We start from the raw sequence: 18,434 nt of genomic DNA, 5'->3' as shown, positions 1-18,434 counted from the left end.
TCTCCGCAGATGTTCGCTATTCCAACTTAGACGACTTTAAAGCAAGGATGCTAATTGGTGAGAGGTCAGCAGGCTACGAGTCCAACTGCCGACATGCCGGGGATGAGCGCAAAGATTTCCGTTCAATTGATTTTTCAGCAAAAAACACAGCGAATGTTCCATTTACTGAGCTGCTAAGACCAAGTTTGCTTAAAGAAAAATCGATTCTTTTGTTCTTTATTTAGAGGGAGCGTTTTCCTTCCGGAGGTGTATGTAGGAAAGATTTGGATTGGATTTTTTGTTAATTTATTATTATTTGTTTTTAAAGGTTATTTAATTTTTTGCTTTACTTTTTTTCACTGTTTATTTAAGAAGAACAGGTCCATAATAGGTGAAAAAGCTTCTGTAACTATCCGGGGCCATTTATTGTCTATTGTTCCTTTAAAAACTACCTTAACCTGTTCCTGCCCACGTTATAGCCAATAGCCCTGTTCTCCAGTTCTCCAGTCCCCCTAGGGGGCACATGTAGCACACTCTGTGACCCATGTGTTCTTTGGGCACAGCTGATCACAGACCGGGTTAAAAAGCCAATCACAGTGGCCCTTTACCATGTGATCAGCTGTATCCAATCAAAGTTGGTCACATGTAAACAGACCTGCTGGTTATCGGCCTCATCAGCACACATCAGTGAAGAAGAAAAATTACTAATTTGCAAAATATTAAACTAGATGTTTTTTCTCCAAAAACTTTGGTCTTTCTTCGGTTCAAAAAAAGTGGAGCTATTCTTTTATTTCACCCCCCCAATTGCCTCCAATACATTTCACAGCAAAATGTCATTAAAATCGGATTATTGCTGCAATTTCAAAGAAGTTACAGGCCCCCCCCCCCCCCCCCCCCAACGTGTCAGGGCAGTGGTTCCACCCCCATCAAATGTTCCAGGGTAGCAGTTCCACCCCGACCCAATGTGTCAGTACAGCGGTTCCACCCCGACCCAATGTGTCAGTACAGTGGTTCCACCCCGACCCAATGTGTCAGTACAGCGGTTCCACTCCCACCCAATGTGTCAGGACAGTGGTTCCACCCCCACCCAATGGGTCAGGACAGTAGTTCCACCCCCACCCAATGTGTCAGGACAGTGGTTCCACCCCCACCCAATGTGTCAGGACAGTGGTCCCACCCCCACCCAATGTGTCAGGACAGTGGTTCCACTCCCACCCAATGTGTCAGGGCAGTGGTTCCACCCCCCACCCAATGTGTCAGGACAGTGGTTCCACTCCCACCCAATGTGTCAGGACAGTGGTTCCACCCCCACCCAATGTGTCAGGACAGTGGTTCCACCCCCACCCAATGTGTCAGGACAGTGGTTCCACCCCCACCCAATGTGTCAGGACAGTGGTCCCACCCCCACCCAATGTGTCAGGACAGTGGTTCCACTCCCACCCAATGTGTCAGGGCAGTGGTTCCACCCCCCACCAAATCTGTCAGAGGAGCAGTCCCACCCTCACCCAGTGTGTCAGAACAGTGGGTCTATTCCACCAAATGTGTCAGAGCACTGGTTCCACTCCCACCCAATGTGTCAGGGCGCTGGTTCCACCCCCGCTCAATGTGTCAGGGCGCTGGTTTCACCCCCGCTCAATGTGTCAGGACAGTGGTCCCCACCCAATGTGCCAGGACAGCGGTTCCACCCCCACACAATGTGCAGGACAGCAGTTCCGCCTCCCTCGCTCAGTGTGACAGGACAATGGCTCCACCCCTCCACTGGAACCACTGTGTCAGGAGAGTGGTTCCACCCCCACCCAATGTGTCAGGACAGTGGTTCCACCCCCATCCAATGTGTCAGGGCAGTGGTTCCACCCCCCACCAACTCTGTCAGAGCAGCAGTCCCACCCTCACCCAGTGTGTCAGAACAGTGGGTCTATTCCACCAAATGTGTCAGAGCACTGGTTCCACCCCCACCCAATGTGTCAGGGCACTGGTTCCACCCCCGCTCAATGTGTCAGGACAATGGTCCCCACCCAATGTGTCAGGGCAGGGGTTCCACTCCCACCCAATGCGTCAGAACAGTGGTCCCCCCACTCATTGTGTCATGGCACTGGTTTCAACCCCACCCTTAGTGTCAGGGCAGTGTTTCCACCCCCGCCCAATGTGTCAGGGCATTGAAGGCAGTGGCTCCTCTACCCCCCCCCCCCCCCCCCAATAGGGTTGATTTTATAAAGGCAAATAGACTGTGTACTTTCCAAGTGCAGCTGTGCCAAAGCTTAGTAAATGAGGTGAAGCTCCACTTTGCAAAGAATACCCAAACACATGCAAGGAAAATAAAAAAAACATTTCTTTTTTTTTTTTTGCTTGCACATGATTGGATGAGGGAAGTAAGCAGAGTTTTCCCTCATTCACTTAGCTCTGGAGCAACTGCCCTCGCACTTTGTATATTGTGTAATTTTTACAAAAGTTTTGTAATTGATAAACTGTGCCAATATTGTGTGACAGTACCACTATTTTATTCTACAGGGTCTCTGTTTTCAGAAAACATCAAACATTTGGGGGGTTTTAGGCAATCTTCAGGTCTAAAATGATTTTTGTTTAAATGTGTGCAATTTTTTTTAAAAAAATGGCTCAAAATGGCAACAAAAGGGTTAAGTAATGAAACTGCGATAGAAATGTCACCAAGATGATCCCGCTCATTGCCAGTAAGAAGACTCGAAAGCCACTTATAAAGACGAAACTGTTATTTTTTAATTTTTTTTTTTATATAAAAATAGCCAAAATCTATAAATAGGTAATGGGAGTACGCAGCTGCACATCCGGCAGACATCATCGATGATCAATCCCGTTAGACCTCTGCGCCCGCGGAGATCTTCCGTCATAGTGCTTTGTCATAGAGTAGGCATCAGACACAACGCGGACAGCTCCGGAAAGGTCATTTCATTAAAGAAGAGTTTTTAAACTATGGAGTGAACTTTTCATCCGATACCTGCCATGTCCTTTACGCTGTACTAAAACATCGCACATCAATTAACCCGAAGGATGAGGTCGGCGTCTGCGTGCATTTTTTTTTCTTCTTCTCTTTTTTGCTTCTACATATCAGGTTTAATCGTCAAGAGTGGCTTTACTGACGGCCTGTAAATGTGTAAGTAAAAATTTTCTCTGTCGGGGGGTTCTGCCAAGCCGGGCTTCTGGGGGTTCACTTTGGACTTTTTTACCCTTGAAATGATGTAGCCCATGGGAAATGTTGACAGCTTCATATCCTACAACAACCACTTCATGCCCAAGCAAAGCCTGCTTGGCAACAAGAACGTTGAGAGATATCAAAGAGATACCAAGGAGATATCCTCCGCCATCTAGGACCAGAACATGACTTGAAGCCTCAAGTCCACCGCCTAAGTTCTTGAAGAATTCTGGAGACCTCCCTTGGTTAGTTACAGAGGTAGCTTCTTGGCCTTGGTGGGGCTCTTGTCTTGGCCTTTGATGCAGCATGTGCCTTGGCCTTAGTGTCCACCATTGTTTGCTGCCAGCTGAGAAAGAGAAAGAATACCTTCTGTTTAATTTTGCTTTAATCCCGTCTCACCTTATCCTGTATGGTTATACTGTCCAGTTGGGTCCCAATCCCTTCTCCATAGAAGCCAGGGGCGTAACTATAGGGGGTGCAGCAGTCGCGACTGCAACTGGGCCCTGTGCTGCAGGGGGCCCATGCAGCCCCCTCTACATATGGCCGGCAGCAGCATAGGCAACTATGCACACGGGTGGCTGGAGGTGAAGGGTGACTAGCAGAGCTCCATGCTCGACTAACACACTGGCTGCTCTTTAGTTGTGCATTCCCCGCATGACCTGTGTCCTCGGCCAGGTCCTCAGAGTACTCCTCTCCTGCTCCATGCATTGCCGCTCAGTCCGATGTCTGTTCTCCCCAGCCAGAGTCCCGCCCCCCCCCCTCGAGTCCGGCCCACTCTGCACTGCATACTTCTCCCAGGTAAACAAACTTTAAGCACACAGATGCAGTGCAGCCCTATAAGAGCCCCCCGGAGGACACTGCTGATGAAAGGTCTTTCTGGGAGATATGCTGATCAACCGTCCAGCACAATGGATGGAGCCCAGGCCAACATGGATGAGTGCGCGGCCTGTAGCTTGGTCATGGTGAGAGGACCCCATCCCCCACACACCATTACTTACCCCCTCCATCAGGGGCCCCTTCTCACGTGGGGACAGGGACCCCCATCTCCCCTGGGGACAGGGATCCCTTCTCACCTGGGGGCATTAACTTCATCTTCTTCCCTGGAGAAAAGAACCTCATCTCTTCTGGGGACGGGGACCCCATCCTGCCTAGGGACAGTCCCCCAATGGGGCACCTAAAAATAAAAAAATTAAATAATTAAAAAAAACTGCTGATGCCAGTGGTGGAACTACAGGGCTCACAAAGGTCATACCTGTGACCACGCCCTGGAGTTCCACCGCCGGACTCTGAGGGAAGGGCCCTGGCTGGGGTTCAGGGGGGCCCTTCATGGTTTCTTGAATCGGGGGCCCTGACAGTTCTAGTTACGCCACTGATAGAAGCCATGCCTGCTGAATTGAAAAAGGAGACCTGGGTATGTTTGTACACTTTTGACAGCCTTGTGCATCAGATGCCGTGCCAAGTAGCAGGTGCAGAAAAAAAAATTACAGGTTTGAAAAAAAAATAAAAGGCGTCTCTCCGGAGTGAAGTGGATATACAATCTTGTAATTCATGGGGACACCAATGCAAAGTGACGGCTGGTTGGCCCAGGTCCGTGCAGAGAATGGCATGTCTTCCCTCCTTTGTTTGGCTGCAGAATCTCATCAAAGTCCATTTAGGTTTTATCTGAGTGGCGCCTTTGTTTTTGGAAACCCCGTAATGGTTCCTTCAGGAGACAGACAGAAAATCGTTAAGTATTATTTATGGCGGTCTCCAGCCGTGAAGAACCTACGCCTTATTTATAGCTAAAAGTCAGGTTGATTTGGTGGTCGGGCATTTAATCTTCATTCACACCTGACTTCTCACCTCCCTGTGGAGGGATTCTTCAGCTGGTCGCACAGCGCCGTTGAATTTAACATTCTCTTGCTCTCATTTGCACATTTAGCTGAGAGTTTTGCTGAGCAAAATTGCCTGCGAATGCCGCCCTGAGCCCGACAAGTCAAATGGGTCCAGACTTTACAGGAAGCTTCGGCATCGGCAAAATGTCTGCAATCTCCCAACTTCTCCTGAAATGCTCTGCACTGCCGGAGGACTCTGCGGCAATTTTCTCAGTCAAACTTTATCAGGAATGCAATAAAAAAAAAAAGTAAGGTTGCAATCAGGGAGGCTAAGATAGAACACAAAAGGCACATGGCGGAGGAGAGTAGAAAAAAAAACCCCAAGAAATTCTTTAAGTATATAAATAGTAAGAAAGGGAGGTCAGATCATATTGGCCCTCTAAAGATTGAGGAAGGACATCTGGTTACAAAAGATGGAGAGGTGGCGAAGGTTTTGAATTTTTTCTTCTCAGTCTTCATGAGGAAATTGTGCGGCTTCAGTAACCAAAACTGCAAGGTTTATCCTCCTGACACGGCACAGGGAGCACCCTCATGGCTAACAGAGGACAGAATTAGAAATAGTCTTGAAAAACTTAACATTAATAAGTCACCGAGACCAGATAGCTTGCACCCGAGGGTCCTTAAGGAACTCAGTCAAGTGATAGCCAGACCATTGCTCCTAATTTTTATGGACACTCTACTGACTGGAATGGTACCAGCTGATTGGAGAAAAGCCAATGTAGCACCAATATTTAAAAAAGGGCAGAGATACATCCCTGGGAATTACAGACCAGTTAGCCTAACATCAATAGTATGTAAACTCTTGGAGGGGATGATAAGGGGCTATATACAAGATTTTAGTAATGAGAACGGTATCATTCGCATTAATCAGCATGGATTCATGAAGAATCGTTCTTGCCAAACCAAACTACTGACCTTCTATGAGGAGGTCAGTTGCCATTTAGATAAAGGAAGGGCAGTAGATGTGGTGTATCTGGATTTTGCAAAAGTCATTTGATACAGTTTCCCATAAACGTTTACCGTACAAACTAAGGTCTATTAGCATTGACCAAAGGGTGAGTACATGGATTGAAAACTGGGGCGAGTTCGAAGGGTGGTGATAAATGGGGAGTACTCGGAATGATCTGGTGTGGAAAGTGGGGTCCCCCAGGGTTCTGTGCTGGGACCAATACTATTTTTTTATAAAATGTAATTAGCACGTGCAATGTCATTCAGGTGTTGTTGAAACCAGGCATGTACTGGTCATTGGGACTACCAGGAATTTCCCGGTGGGCCGATGGCTCAGTGGGCCGGTTTCAGTGACAACAGAGGTAGAGCGGGCGGGGACTCCCAAACCCTGCCCACCAATAAGCTAATCTCCCGCTGTGCAGATGTTTAGAAGGAAAAACTTCTCGGGGCCCCCTGTGTTCAGTGGGGGCCGGGGGACAGAAAGCAGACTATTTCATCACTTTCGGCTTTGGGAGAAGGAATCCACAGCAGCGCACTACACAGCTGAAGGTACACTGGAGCCGGTCGGGAGGCGGGAGCGCTGCTGCAGATTAATCCTCCTAAAGCCAAAAGTGATTAAATAGTCCGCTCTTTGTCCCCCAGCCCCCACTGAACACAGGGAAGACCCATAGAAGTTTTTTTTCTAAACAGCTACACAGCGGCAGTCGGGAGATTAGCTGATTGGTGGACAGGATTTGGGAGTCCCTGCCGACTCACCTCAACCGCCCCACACCCCCAGTTTCCTCCAGCCCTAGTTACCCAGCTCTGTGGTGCCCAGGAGGAAGAGAGAGGACCAGATATACCAGCAGTGCACAGCTGGCAGCTGGTCCTGGGCTCCCAGCTTCAGAGGAACCACCTGCAGGACAAGCACCGCACCCGGAACCTAGGTAGAAGAAACAGTGCAGACCAGGTACTGGGGGGGTCTAACATTGCTAGGCACTTATGAGGCTGTGCTGATGGACACTGAACAGGCTGCATTAATGAGCACTTGTGTGGCTGCATTAATGGGCACTGGTGTGGCTGTGCTGATGGGCACTGATGAGGCTGCATTAATAGGCACTGGTGTGGCTGCACTGATGAGCACTGATGAGGCTGCATGAATAGGCACTGGTGTGGCTGCACTGATGGGCACTGGTGTGGCTGCACTGATGGGCACTGGTGTGGCTGCACTGATGAGGCTGCATGAACAGGCACTGGTGTGGCTGCGCTGATGGGCACTGGTGTGGCTGCACTGATGGGCACTGGTGTGGCTGCACTGATGGGCACTGGCGTGGCTGCATTAATGGGCACTGTTGAAGCTGCGCTGATGGGCACTGATCAGGCTGCATTAATAGGCACTGGTGTGACTGCATTAATGGGCACTGTTGCGACTACATTAATGGGCAGTGATGTGGCTGCATTAATGGGCACTGGCATGGTTGCGCTGATGGGCACTGATGTGGCTGCACTGATGGGTACTAGTGAGGCTGCATTAATGGGCACTGGTGTGGTTGCTCTGATGGGCACTGATGTGGCTGCACTGATGGGTACGAGTGAGGCTGCGCTGATGGGCACTGGTGTGGCTGCATTAATGGGCACTTATCAGGCTGCATTAATGGGGACTGGTGAGGCTGCGCTGATGGGCACTGGTGTGGCTGCACTGATGGGCACTGGTGTGGCTGCACTGATGGGCACTGGCGTGGCTGCATTAATGGGCACTGTTGAAGCTGCGCTGATGGGCACTGATCAGGCTGCATTAATAGGCACTGGTGTGACTGCATTAATGGGCACTGTTGCGACTACATTAATGGGCAGTGATGTGGCTGCATTAATGGGCACTGGCATGGTTGCGCTGATGGGCACTGATGTGGCTGCACTGATGGGTACTAGTGAGGCTGCATTAATGGGCACTGGTGTGGTTGCTCTGATGGGCACTGATGTGGCTGCACTGATGGGTACGAGTAAGGCTGCGCTGATGGGCACTGGTGTGGCTGCATTAATGGGCACTTATCAGGCTGCATTAATGGGGACTGGTGAGGCTGCGCTGATGGGCACTGATCAGGCTGCATTAATGGGCACTGATGTGACTGCATTTTTTTTTTTGTCCCAGTCCAGCCCTAGTTGAAACCTACAATAATGTTTCTCCATGGCTGGATGAGGAATCCTTTAGTTCCATATTTTCAAAAAGAGGCTTTTAAACATTTTTTTCCAGCGTAGAGAGCCGCCATGACCAGTTGCGGCGCTGTCTGTGGAAGATTCATAATGCGGTTCTGTTCTTTTTCCAGTCTCTTCCATTTTATGAGGCTGTAATAACGCCACATTTCCTAACATTCTGTGTTTGCTTATTTTTCGACAAAACTAATTGGGAGCCATAAAGTTGTGAACTCTTCTTTTCCAAACACGCTTTAGAAATAAAGATACATCATTATATAAATGCCGAACGTTCCGCGGGAAACAATAACGGCAATGCGAGGGAATCATCAAGGCTTTATGATGCAGTCGTCTCGCAGGACAAAATACAATATCTACCAGGAGGACTTCGGCTCCATCCGCCTTGAGATTTACGATCGGCTCTTCCAAAGGAAATGGAGCATTTTGGGGCTGTGGGAATCTTTTTTTCGAGAAGGACTAGCGCTCTGACCCTATGACTTGTAGTCAGAATCTGTACAGTACAAATACAAAATGTGTCTGTCTGTGTAGCGATCACATGACCTGGGCCATCTCTGTAGGGATCAGATGACCAGCGCCATCTCTGTAGGGATCAGATGACCAGCACCATCTCTGTAGGGATCAGATGACCAGCGCCATCTCTGTAGGGATCAGATGACCAGCGCCATCTCTGTAGGGATCAGATGACCAGCACCATCTCTGTAGGCATCAGAAGACCAGCACCATCTCTGTATGGATCAGATGACCAGCGCCATCTCTGTAGGGATCAGATGACCAGCGCCATCTCTGTAGGGATCAGATGACCTGCACCATCTCTGTAGGGATCAGATGACCAGCACCATCTCTGTAGGGATCAGATGACCTGCACCATCTCTGTATGGATCAGATGACAGGCACCATCTCTGTAGTGATCAGATGACCAGCGCCATCTCTGTATGGATCAGATGACCTGCACCATCACTGTAGGGATCAGATGACCAGCACCATCTCTGTAGGCATCAGGGGACCTGCACCATCTCTGTATGGATCAGAAGACAAGCACCATCTCTGTAGTGATCAGATGACCAGCGCCATCTCTGTAGGGATCAGATGACCAGCGCCATCTCTGTAGTGATGAGATGACCAGTGCCATCTCTGTAGGGATCAGATGACCAGCACCATCTCTGTATGGATCAGATGACCAGCGCCATCTCTGTAGGGATCAGATGACCAGCACCATCTCTGTAGGGATCAGATGACCAGCACCATCTCTGTAGGGATCAGATGACCAGCACCATCTCTGTAGGGATCAGATGACCAGCACCATCTCTGTAGGGATCAGATGACCAGCACCATCTCTGTAGGGATCAGATGACCAGCACCATCTCTGTAGTGATCAGATGACCAGCACCATCTCTGTAGTGATCAGATGACCAGCACCATCTCTGTAGTGATCAGATGACCAGCACCATCTCTGTAGGGATCAGATGACCAGCACCATTTCTGTAGTGATCAGATGACCAGCACCATCTCTGTAGGGATCAGATGACCTGCACCATCTCTGTAGGGATCAGATGACCAGCACCATCTCTGTAGTGATCAGATGACCAGCACCATCTCTGTAGGGATCAGATGACCTGCACCATCTCTGTAGGGATCAGATGACCTGCACCATCTCTGTAGTGATCAGATGACCAGCACCATCTCTGTAGGGATCAGATGACCAGCACCATTTCTGTAGTGATCAGATGACCAGCACCATCTCTGTAGGGATCAGATGACCAGCACCATCTCTGTAGTGATCAGATGACCAGCACCATCTCTGTAGGGATCAGATGACCAGCACCATCACTGTAGGGATCAGATGACCAGCACCATCTCTGTATGGATCAGAAGACAAGCACCATCTCTGTAGTGATCAGATGACCAGCACCATCTCTGTAGTGATCAGATGACCAGCACCATCTCTGTAGTGATCAGATGACAGGCACCATCTCTGTAGGGATCAGATGACCAGTGCCATCTCTGTAGTGATCAGATGACCAGCACCATCTCTGTAGTGATCAGATGACCAGCACCATCTCTGTAGGGATCAGATGACCAGCGCCATCCCTGTAGGGATCAGATGACCAGTGCCATCCCTGTAGTGATCAGATGACCAGCACCATCTCTGTAGTGATCAGATGACCAGCACCATCTCTGTAGTGATCAGATGACCAGCACCATCTCTGTAGTGATCAGATGACCAGCACCATCTCTGTAGTGATCAGATGACCAGCACCATCTCTGTAGGGATCAGATGACCAGCACCATCTCTGTAGGGATCAGATGACCAGTGCCATCCCTGTAGTGATCAGATGACCAGCGCCATCTCTGTAGTGATCAGATGACCAGCACCATCTCTGTAGGGATCAGATGACCAGCACCATCTCTGTAGTGATCAGATGACCAGCACCATCTCTGTAGGGATCAGATGACCAGCACCATCTCTGTAGTGATCAGATGACCAGCGCCATCTCTGTAGTGATCAGATGACCAGCGCCATCTCTGTAGTGATCAGATGACCAGCACCATCTCTGTAGGGATCAGATGACCAGCACCATCTCTGTAGCGATCAGATGACCAGTGCCATCCCTGTAGTGATCAGATGACAAGCACCATCTCTGTAGTGATCAGATGACCAGCACCATCTCTGTAGTGATCAGATGACCAGCACCATCTCTGTAGTGATCAGATGACCAGCACCATCTCTGTAGGGATCAGATGACCAGTGCCATCCCTGTAGTGATCAGATGACCAGCACCATCTCTGTAGTGATCAGATGACCAGCGCCATCTCTGTAGTGATCAGATGACCAGCACCATCTCTGTAGGGATCAGATGACCAGCACCATCTCTGTAGTGATCAGATGACCAGCACCATCTCTGTAGGGATCAGATGACCAGCACCATCTCTGTAGTGATCAGATGACCAGCGCCATCTCTGTAGTGATCAGATGACCAGCGCCATCTCTGTAGTGATCAGATGACCAGCACCATCTCTGTAGGGATCAGATGACCAGCACCATCTCTGTAGGGATCAGATGACCAGTGCCATCCCTGTAGTGATCAGATGACAAGCACCATCTCTGTAGTGATCAGATGACCAGCACCATCTCTGTAGTGATCAGATGACCAGCACCATCTCTGTAGTGATCAGATGACCAGCACCATCTCTGTAGGGATCAGATGACCAGTGCCATCCCTGTAGTGATCAGATGACCAGCACCATCTCTGTAGTGATCAGATGACCAGCACCATCTCTGTAGGGATCAGATGACAGGCACCATCTCTGTAGTGATCAGATGACCAGCACCATCTCTGTAGTGATCAGATGACCAGCGCCATCTCTGTAGTGATCAGATGACCAGCACCATCTCTGTAGGGATCAGATGACCAGCGCCATCTCTGTAGTGATCAGATGACCAGCGCCATCTCTGTAGTGATCAGATGACCAGCGCCATCTCTGTAGTGATCAGATGACCAGCGCCATCTCTGTAGGGATCAGATGACCAGCGCCATCTCTGTAGGGATCAGATGACCAGCGCCATCTCTGTAGTGATCAGATGACCAGCGCCATCTCTGTAGTGATCAGATGACCAGCGCCATCTCTGTAGGGATCAGATAAGTGTCTACTGCTATGAGTGTAAGAATTGCACCATCTGGTGTTGAAGTTGACTACGGACAAAGACTGGGATGCCATTAAAGTTCATGTGCATATAAAGGCCGGCGTCCCAATACTTTTGACAATACAGCTGAGTTCATTAATAAAAACATATTTACACAAAAATATACAACAACTAAACAAAAACAAGCGTGCTTACATCAGCAAGTAAAGAAAACCGTTTCCTGGCAAGATAACATATTAAGAAACATATTTTATTGATAACAAAAAAGAGACTACAAACCCCGAACCTCGATCCAGGCTAAGAAACCTTTTGAGATATAATCGCCATCAGGATGTGATTGCAAAACCCGCTCATTAACCCCTCCCCCACATCATTCACCCCGACTTCCACATCATTCACCTTACATTCTGCACCAGCCACCCTCATCCCCTTTCCACTTCCCCCGCACCATAATCCAATCCATCCCTCATTCCAACCCTCGGTGTCTGCCGGCCTCCAGTGGCACTTCTGCCACGTCGAGGAGGGGTTGGCACCACCATACACACTGGTCCAGCACCCTCCACTGCCTTCACTACACTAGGAGAAACAATAGGTGTGGACACAGACTTGACAACCACACTTCCTGACACTGACTGGGAGACCACGGACTGGGGGGACACTGACACCACAGACTGGGGGGACACTGACACCACAGAGGGCCTCACAGGCACAGATTCTGATGGGACAGAGACACTAGGATCCCCTGGTACAACCTCCGCCAACCCTGACTCTTCTCTATCCAGACAGAAAAATTCCTCCACCAGCTCTGGCTTATTGTGCAAAGCCTCAGGGCGTCGGCTATAAGGGTGACCAACCTATCACATAGGTTACATTTAATGATGTTACCGTACCTTGCCAGATGCCCCAGTTCCTGGCACAAAGAGCACTTCTGTTCTGGACATTTAGAGGAGAAATGTCCCTTGACTCCACATTTATGGCACATCTTAGGCCGCGTACACACGAGCGGATTGTATGGCGTACTTAGTTCGTCAGACAATCCGACGGACAGTCCGTCATACTTTCGAATGAACGGACTTGACCACACACGGATGCACAAACAGTCAGTCGAAAGCTTGCGCGATGACGTGTACAGCACGTACGACGGGACTAGAAATAGGAAGTCCAAGACACAGCAATGCAACCTTCCGCCGTGTAAATCCTTTCTGACCATGCGCCATTCTTAGTCCGTCCAACTAGCCTACTGACGAGCGGATTGTCCGCTGAAACCAAAGTATGACGGACAATATTACGGAAATTCCGAAATACTTAGTACGCCAGACTGCACGCTGAAAAAGTCCGCTGAAGCCCACACACGAGCGGACTGTCCGCTGAAATGTTTTTTTCGACGGACTAAGTACGCCATACAGTCCGCCCGTGTGTACGCGGCTTTAGGTTGACCAGGGTAGAAGACGGTAATCCTTTCTCTACCAATAAAGGCAGAGGAGGGCAAATGCTGGACCACATTCTCACACACACTCAACCTCATTGACACCGACCACCCACCCGTCCAGATTCCTCTATCATCCACAATCTTTTTTTAGCAGGCACAACATTTCACCAAACCTCCTCAACCAGACCCTTATATCCTCAGGGGGTATAGAGTCCGGCTGGCCCCCATATGCACGCTCAAACCGCTCCCAAAACAGATCCAGCGTTCTGGACGCAAATATGACAAATCATATTCATAGAAACCAGCCGGACTGATAAGAGCATAAATATCCCCCGCCTTAAATTCCATGGCTAGGATGTTATCCACAACCTCCCTCCTGATAGGTGGAATATCTCCTCCTTCCCACCTGAGCTGTACCGCATTCCTGCGTTTAATGGAAGGTGCATTAGGACAAAGTCGCACAACTGGCTCCTTTCCACCACCAGTAGCATGACTTTGTCCAGACACAGCCTTAGCATAACTTCTAACTGGGACAGATAAAAACATTAACTGGCTGCATAGGAACCTCTGAAATCTGGTTTGGTAAATTACCCACCACTTGATCCTCCCTCCTCCCCTCCAGCACAACGGTCCCGCTCACCATAGTCCCAGAAGTACCACAGTTACCAGCAGTCCCATAATCAAGTAAAGTCTTCCGTTTAGAAAAAAACACCAGCTGTTTCAGCATTCATACGGCCCTCCTGCTCTGCAGTTTCAATGTTCATGTGACATTCCTGCTCTGCACTGTTAGTGTCCATGTGGGACTCCTCACAGCCAGCAGAAACTTCTCTGTCTGGATACATGCCATCTCTTCCTGCATTCCCATAATCTTCATCTGATGAGTCGGTGCCACTCAAGGGAGATTCCATTTCTGTAATGGTCTGCAGCTATCCACCATTTTCCTCAACCTCCTCCTGGGATGACCCAGGCCACTGGGGAGGGAGGGGGGCAGATACTGACTCAGGTGCAACAGATCCTAAGACAAGGGTAGTACCACTTCCTTACCCTCCATCCATACTGTCGTCGTTGCTCAGGTATCCACCCTCTGGCTGGTACTGGCACAGACACTTTCCTTCATCTGTTGAAATCTCTCCTCATTCTCACACTTTTCTCTGAACACACCACTGCTCTCCTTCAGAGAGGCGACCAACTTCTCCTGTTTTTTTTCAATGCCTCCTCCAGAGACTTCAGCTTGGAGACTTCCCTCTCACTGTTTCAAGACTTACGCAGGGATTTATTTTTCCTGAAATCTTCTTTCATGACAGAAAGTTTCTGTTCCTCCTTAGCAATGCGGTAAAGTCTGTTCACCACTGTATCCTGGAAGACTGGTAAGGACTCCTCTTACATAGGAACAGGCCCCGGATCCACATGGAGTAGACCTCTGGAGAGCCTCCACCTTCATCTTTCCCAATATGGTCCATACTTGCCTGGGAAAAGCCTACATGAGAGGGCCCAGGCTTGCTGCTTCTCTCAGCTGAGATCACAGCAGAGTGAGCCAACAGCACCATGCAGAATAGCACCACCTGGTGGAGAAGCTGCTCTGGTGCAGAGACTGATGTGACTGTCTCAGTGATCTCTGAACAGCGCTGCGGAATATGTCAGAGCTTTATAAATATAGAATAATAATAGTGTGTGACTGTGGTGGAACCAGGGGCGTTGGTAGGTCTGCAAAAGATCTGGGGCTAGAGCCCATAGCAGCATAGTAAATAAAGTCATACGCTTAGGTGGGCATACACATTTATATACAGTAATATACACACGTGTGTGTGTGTGTGTGTGTGTGTATGTATATATCCCCAGAGAGCCACCCACTTACATCAGGGTCCCCAGAGAGGCCTCCACTTACATAAGGGTCCCCAGAGAGGCCTCCACTTACATCAGGGTCCCCAGAGAGGCCTCCACTTACATCAGGGTCCCCAGAGAGCCACCCACTTACATCAGGGTCCCCAGAGAGCCACCCACTTACATCAGGGTCCGAGAGCCACCCACTTACATCAGGGTCCCCAGAGAGCCTCCCCTTTCATCAGGTTCCCCAGAGAGGTTTCCACTTACATCAGGGTCCCCAGAGAGCCACCCACTTATATAAGGGTCCCCAGAGAGGCCTCCACTTACATCAGGGTCCTCAGAGAGGCCTCCACTTACATCAGGGTCCCCAGAGAGGCCTCCACTTACATCAGGGTCCCCAGAGAGGCATCCACTTACATCAGGGTCCCCAGAGAGGCATCCACTTACATCAGGGTCCCCAGAGAGCCACCCACTTACATCAGGGTCCCCAGAGAGCCACCCACTTACATCAGGGTCCCCAGAGAGCCTCCCCTTTCATCAGGGTCCCCAGAGAGGCCTCCACTTACATCAGGGTCCCCAGAGAGCCACCCACTTACATCAGGGTCCTGGAGAGCCTCCCCTTACATCAGGGTCCCCAGAGAGGCCTCCACTTACATCAGGGTCTCCAGAGAGGCCTCCACTTGCATCAGGGTCCTCAGAGAGGCCTCCCCTTACATCAGAGTCCCCAGAGAGGCCTCCACTTACATCAGGGTCCCCAGAGAGGCCTCCACTTGCATCAGGGTCCCCAGAGAGGCCTCCACTTACATCAGGGTCCCCAGAGAGCCACCCACTTACATCAGAGAGCCTCCCCTCCCCTTGGGGACTCCTGTAGGGACTCGGGGCTATGGGCCCCAGATTTGGGGCTATAGCCCCAAAAGCCACCCCCTAGCGACGTCACTGGGTGGAACAATAAAATGTAAGCTCCTTTGGTTCAGAGACCGACGTGATTAGCTCAGTGTTCTGTGTACAGCACTACTGAATATTTCAGAGCTATAAATGTATAATAATAGTACGTGATTGTCGTGGGGACAGTAGAGTGTAAGCTCCTCTGGTTCAGAGACAAACCCGGTGGACTCTTTACCTTTCCCAAGTCTGTAGCTGAACATATTTGTGCATTTTGTTCATTCATTGGAAATTGTGTTTTTTCCCTACAGGCAGTCGGGCAATGTTCTGACTCTCCAGCCGAGCAGACACAATGCACCGTATGAGCGTCCCTCTCCAAGATTCTGATTGAAGCTCCCTGCATAGCGGCACAGCGAGAAGGGAAAGGCGGTCCGGGTCCCAAAAGTGGAAAGATTTCTTAAATTGCCGCATTGCAGAAACACAATGGATGCCGGCGGGATATCTTGCTCCATTCTAAACTCCCGTCCAAAATAAGCGAAATCTTTTTTTTTTGTTAAATAACATCTCTAAATTTAACAGGTTCACTTAATGATGGAGTTGTCTAGGAGAGGAGTCTCCAAGCGTTTCCAATAAATGAATAATATGTAAATAAATGAATAGGTTTTACTTGGAGCTTTTTTTTTGGATTCAGCGGGTTCTGATTCGGAACAATAGAGAAAGAAGTTCAGTAGGACAAAGCAAAGAAATTACAAATAAACTTGAGCCGATCGGCCCCCTCTCATGGGGCCCTGATGTAAAGGAGGACTCTGATGGGAACTCTCATGTAAGAGGGAACTCTGATCTGGACCTTTATATTGCCCTTCTCTGAGCTGGCCGCTCAGCTGTCGGCTAATTGCCAGCTCCTATTTCTCCACAGTGACTCGCCTGTTGATGATATCCTGCTCGTCAGTCCTGCCTACTTAAGCCACCCAGGCCAGAGGATCTCTGCCTTCGCCTTGGTCAACATCACAGAGACTATCTCCTGTGTTCCTGTTAAAGACTTGCTTGGCTGGCATTCCTTCTGGCTCCAGATCCTGCTTGTTGTTCTACTACGCTCATCTCCGGCTCCCTGACCTTTTGGCTTGTCTGACTATCCATTCCGGTTCCTGAACTCTGGCTATGTTTTGACTACATTTACCCTGTTTACCTTTTTTTTTATTATTTTAAAATAGTGACACTTACCCGCCCAGCGCGCCCGCGATGTCGTCACCCGAAGCCGATCTCTCGATCGTCTCTCGGGTGCTGCCGCCGCCATCTTGGGTATGGGAATCAGGAAGTGAAGCCTTTCGGCTTCATTTCCCGGTTCCCTACTGCGCATGCGCGAGTCGCGCTGCACAATAAGGACGGTCCCCGCTGTCTCTGGGATCCGTGTGTTTCCCAGCAGGCAGCGGGGGACTTTCGGAAAGGGGCGTAGATTCTGCGGAAAGGGGCGTACCTTCTGCAGAATCTACGCCGGAAGTGGGTGCAGATACCTGTACTGTACAGGTACCTGCACCCCCCTCCCCCCTGAAAGGTGCCAATTGTGGCGCCGGAGGGGGGGGGGGGATTCCAATGAGCGAAAGGTCCACTTTAGGGTGGACCTCCGCTTTAACATTTGTTAGATTTACACAAATGTGACTGAGGGGTGTACTTACTTTTGTGAAATACTGTAGAAACCCAACGGGAAACTTTTATTTAAAGGACAACGTCAGGTAAGTTTTTTTTCTTTAAAAAATTCCTGGACATTATATATATATATAAAAATAAAAAAGTGGCTGAAATACTGACCTATTCTCCAGTGCTTCGCCTTGCAGTAATGCCATTCTGCCACTAGAGGTTCTCCATCTTCCAGGTTGAATGGCATCCAACGTCAGAAGACTGAAGACACGCTGTGAGTACAGGGTGTAGTGGAGCTGTCCCCCGGGGGGTGGGGGGGGGGGGGGGTGGAACTCCGGCGCCCTGTATTTGCAGAGTAACTGTGCTGGTGTTACATTTGCATGTTATCATTGAAGATTAATGAAAAATTTATATTTCGTTTTTTCGCTCCAAGCTCAGTCTTCAGTATTGACTTAAAGTAGATGTAAAGCCAGCCACTAAAATCTCATATCATACTTAACACGTCATTGTCACCCAAAAAGTCATTTTATAAATCATATTAAATCTGCAGCTTTCATTGAAGCACCCCCCCCCCCCCCCCACGGAGAATTCTGGTTCAGGCACTTCCTGTTTCAGGGTGACAACCCTCTATCCCTGTCTCCCAATCTCCCAATAGTGCTCCTGCATTTCCACCCTGTCACGTGGGCTTCCAATATAAGACTTCAAGTGGCCTTTATGGTCCATTGTTGCCACCATCAGGAAACCCGAGGCGAGACATGTCACGCCTGCCATTGCTGGAGTACATTGAGAAAAAAAAAAAGTCACTGTAAAAAAAGGTAGCAGGAGAACGTCAGCGCTGAGATGTCACAGAGGATGGAAAAAAAA

This window comes from Lithobates pipiens, unplaced genomic scaffold (genome assembly GCF_037356315.1).
Source record: "Lithobates pipiens isolate NorthernLeopardFrog02 unplaced genomic scaffold, aLitPip1_a1.2 Scaffold_28, whole genome shotgun sequence".
Classification (NCBI taxonomy): domain Eukaryota; kingdom Metazoa; phylum Chordata; class Amphibia; order Anura; family Ranidae; genus Lithobates; species Lithobates pipiens.
This window is presented reverse-complemented; position numbering follows the sequence as displayed.